Below are 4,731 nucleotides of genomic sequence, written 5' to 3'. Positions count from 1 at the left end.
AATGATTGTGTAGATTCAGTACCTTGAGATTGTTTACTGTGCCATGTCATGGAACAGCAATCACATGCACATAAATAACAAAGTAAATGTCTTATGCCTTACAAAGTATTTTATGCTGAGAAAGAATTAAATTGTATGAAATCATCCATTGTTAAAAAAGGTATAAAAGTGTATGATGATTTTGAGCAAATTACATTCAGATCTTCACTCTTGAAGTGTGTCTGTTTGTCATTTGTGTGTCTGTCTGTCATTTATGCGCCGATTCCTTGAGCATCCTCACAGTTTCTCAATCCTGAGACAGTCCTGCAAGTCTACCGCTGCGCTGGTCCGCGGCAGGTCATTAACTAATTCGCTTCCTATTTGCAAGGAACATATCATATTTATTGGTCCCATACATTAAGGTATACACATCTTTGGTGGGCTAATCTGCCTACCACCGACAGGTTAATAAGTGGATTGTCAATATACTGAGCTTTTCTTTTGAGAGACCAACAGAATGATGACTGAGTATGATCAAGGAAGCTTACAGAGGAAAACTATTGATGTCTTAACATCCTTCCTGCTTCTAGGAGATAGGTATTTCATACATTTCAGAGATAGATTGCTTTTCTTTCCCAATATATACATCCATTACTAAGATCTTTCAGAAATTATGTTCAATAGGGCTAACATTCCCCACCAAATGCTGTGATTGGAAATAATGATAAATCGTGGCACTTGAAACAGTGTGCCCTGAGTCAAACATAAAGCACAAAAAGAGGAATTTGATTCCTTTAATTTGCATTAAATACCTTACTAGAGAGAAACTTATAAGTCAACTTATACTCGATTATTCTTTACAGAAATCTGTATATTCCTGTGCTAATTACATTTGTAAATGAGAAGGGGGAAATGGTATGTTTCATAGTACATTTGGAGGAAAAAATCATTTGTAGGATTAAATGGAGAGATGAAACATGCAGGATTGTTGATTTTGTTAAATTGAAATGCTTGGATATTCAATATAACTATTTTAGGGGTAAACTAAATACCTATTATAGAAATTCTTCTGACAATGAATTTTAACAGCTAGTTAATATGAAAATCTGTAAATCAAATGGAACATGGTGTTGTTAAAAAAATGATTGAAAACATCGTAAGTGGAAGACTGTCTCAACATAAAGTAGCAGTATTGTGCAGTATTATGGCTGGCAATGCCCACATTCATTTGACTTTGAGTGTCTTTAGGACTTTATAATTTAACTTCAAAAATATGAAGGAAACTAGTTTCCCAATTTGATAAGGCAGTCTGGGTGGGTATGAATAGGGAAGCTGACAGGGTGATCCTTTCAAATGGAAAAAATATTTAATAATTTAATTTTTTAGAATTAAAAAATTGCTAGTTATTTTTCTTCCTTTGCCCTCTTCACTCCAACTCCAAGATCTAATGCTTCCTTGTAATATTTTTCCTTATGTAATGGAGGATTTAGAATCTATGTGTAGTCATTTTTATACATTAACATTAAAACACCCTTTCATCATACATTTAACCAGATCTCATAACTTTGAAAAATAGTGTTGCACGGTATTATTTGAAGGATTTGCATAACAATTCCTGAAGTACATTTTATACTCCATTAAATCAAAACCTCACTTTGCCAAGAAAGCAGCTTAAGAAAACTTATTAGCACAAAACTATGAATTTGAAATGATATAAAATATATTTGCAAAATAGAAATCAGTGCTATTTTTGAAATATAGTGGCAGGGTTACTTGGGCATATGTAGTTAATGAATATCATAATTACATTTTAATTATTATGAAATGTAAATTTATGATCTTTCTGAGGGGCTTAACTTGTTTATAATACCCAGTGCATTTATTTTTTAATCTTTTAAGTGAAAGTTGTACTTGAAAGATAGAGGTAATTGAAATTTTCAAAATGAGTAAAAGAAGTACATGTTATAGGGCCTCCCTGGTGGCACAAGGGGTTAAATGCAACCTATGAAGCAGCCACTGTGGCACGAGTTCGACCCCTGGCCAGGGAGCTATGCACATGGCACAGCAGACCTCTCCTGGCTTACCCCGCTGCTTCCCTCAGCAGCGTGTTTCAGTATATCTAGCTGTTCTGTTCCCCGCTCTGTCTCTGGTGAATCCTCTCACCCCCCCACACCTCTGGCCTGTATCGCAGTTCTTGCATGCATAAATAAATAAATCTTTAGAAAAAGTACAAGTTATAAAAGTCAAAATGTACCTAGTCTATCCATAGAAAACTAACCTCTCCTTTGCAATTTATACACATTGCAAAGATTGTATTTCTCTAGTAATTTTGATGTTTTCCTTATTAGCTTCCAGCATTAATGCATAACTCTACAAGCACTTCTTTTTTACATGGGATCAGATGACCTTCTTGCTGACTTCTGTTTTCAGCCTTTAGGTTTTGCAAATACAATCAAGCAGTATGGAAGGGTGTAGGGGACTGATTTTCTAACACCTCTTATAAAATCATATTTTCTTCCTTATGGAGTGAAACAGCCTTTTTACTGTTTACAAGGTTATTTCTGAGTTGCAGAAATTCCCTATTTTCCCCCTGTATTCCCCCATTCAATCTTGCCTGCCACAATCAGGCAGACAGAAAGTATGAGGACACTTTTTCTTGCTTTTGTCCTGGAAAATTTGGCAGCAGACAGTAACTGCTCCAAGTCTGTCAAATATCAGCCTTAGGAAACAATTCATCTGCCATCACCGTCCTTGTGTCTCTCTAGTACATGTGCACATATGAGAGCTACAGGAGGAGAATAGAGGGAGGAGGAACAAATTAATCTCTATGCAGGTGTAGTTTACATTAGCTCTTACAGACTGATGAGAAGTCATTTGTGTACAGAAAAAAAAAAAAAAACTTATTCCAGTGCTTAATGCAATGTCTTGTTTGTAACAGGTGTAAGCTAATAAGAAAAATCTATCAATAGATAGCTGATGATGATAACAGTGTTTCTCTTGGTTGAAACCTCAGGGCATTATACCCAAAACTATAAGGGACAATAATCCAGTTTTTTTTTTTTTTTTGTGGTTGTAAAGTTTTGTGATTGAGTGAGTTCATAACATCTGGTCACTTGGGGTTTACCTTCTACTTACCTTACTACACATAAACCAGATCACCTTTATTTTCAAATCTATTGTCTCCCTCTTGCCCTTTTGTGATCTTGCCTTTTCTTAATTAGATTTGTGAATTTGCATTTGTAAATATTCTATATTATAAATCAAGTTAATTCCTTTCAGTTTTTCTTCAGCGTTCATACAATTTTTCTTGATTATTTTCATGTGTTCTTACTGTTTTCTTGCTATTATCATACTTGTCAAATACATAATTTCTTATGTTTTTCTCTTTCTTTGATATAAGTAATTTTTAAAATTGTATCTACTTTTTTCAACAAATTCATGCAGGGAGGATAATTTATTTTAATAATTAGTTTTGATTGACCTTGTTTTTAAATGTTCTTCTCAAACAATTTTTTTTTTAAGATTTGGCATATTGTCCCTATAAGTATATCACTTTGGTTTGCTTTCTAATGAGGGCAAAATTAAAGTATATGATTTAAGAGAAATGTTTAAAAGGAAAGTAACTGCTATTTTTAGTAGAATTGAAATTGTAATTTGTAGTCACAATTGCTGTTTTCTAAACCTTCCGTTCCTGTATTCTATGTCTTAGTTTCTTCAGCTGTAAAATGAAATAGTTGAACTAAATATTCTCTACATTTCCATGGTCCAATCATTTAAATCAGTGCCCTGACCCTGGTGAGGTTTATATATGAAAAAGGACAGATGAATTCATTGTGGGAGAAAAGGGGAAAAAAATGCCAAGGACTTAAGAAATGGATCATGAGGTGAGAGTGGGTTGAAGATACAAGCTTTCAATCTCAAACACTGTCAATTTTATGTTATTTTTTTCTGTTGTGTAAGAAAAACATAGGTTGAATGAATTTGATGAAAGAATGAGTGAATAAACCGCTAAGATAAATTCATAGCACATTGTTTAATTTTAATGGCAATAATGCTAGCTAACGGTTGTGGAACACCTCATTTATGAGACATATTTTATTCTTTTTAAAGCTTTATTTATTCATGTATACAAGAACTGGAGTACAAGCCAGATGTGCGGGAGGGTGAAAGGATTCATCAGAGAGAGAGTGGGGAACAGAACAGGCAGACGGACTGAAATACACTGCTGAGGGGAGCAGCGAGTGAGACAGGAGAGGTCTGCTATGCCATATTGGTATCTCCCCGGAAGGCTGGGATCGAACCTGCACTGCAGAGGCTGTGGATAGCTTCACAGCGCTGCGCTCAACTGCCTGGGCCACCAGGGAGGCCTGAGACATATTTTATATGAATTAATTTATTAGAATTTCAAAATGATACCTTGAGAAAGAATAAATTCATAGTTACATATAGATGAGTCTAAGTAGGGTCAGATTTTTGGAAGAGAAGACAAAGGAACATTTATTGAAAATAGGTCTGTACATACTATTGTTTTTGCATATACCATATGCTTATTTCATCCAGATTCCAACTGTGAAAATAAACAGGCATAAGATGTGCTAAAGGACCTCTTCAATTCAAAGCTATGTTAAACCACAAAGTCTATGTTATTCTTGACCCTAACTATCCATTTTATCTGCTCATGTTTCCTGGATCTTTTTCAGAATTGCCTACAATGGACATATCATTCTTTCTTGATATTCACACAACACGTGA

The 4,731-nt window shown here is 34.6% G+C and overlaps 1 non-coding gene across 1 annotated transcript; it reads right to left on the bottom strand.

Annotated features, from left to right (window-relative positions):
* Positions 1–2,567: 2,567 nt before the first annotated feature.
* LOC119260024 (small nucleolar RNA SNORA31) lies at positions 2,568–2,699 on the bottom strand. The gene has a single exon (XR_005128664.1). It is a non-coding gene; the product is annotated as a small nucleolar RNA SNORA31 (small nucleolar RNA).
* Between the last annotated feature and the right edge of the window lie 2,032 nt (positions 2,700–4,731).

This window comes from Talpa occidentalis, unplaced genomic scaffold (assembly GCF_014898055.3).
Source record: "Talpa occidentalis isolate TD23 unplaced genomic scaffold, MPIMG_talOcc4v2.1 talOcc4.5, whole genome shotgun sequence".
Classification (NCBI taxonomy): domain Eukaryota; kingdom Metazoa; phylum Chordata; class Mammalia; order Eulipotyphla; family Talpidae; genus Talpa; species Talpa occidentalis.
The sequence above is the reverse complement of the archived record's forward strand: the minus strand, read 5'-3'. Positions and strand labels throughout refer to the sequence as shown.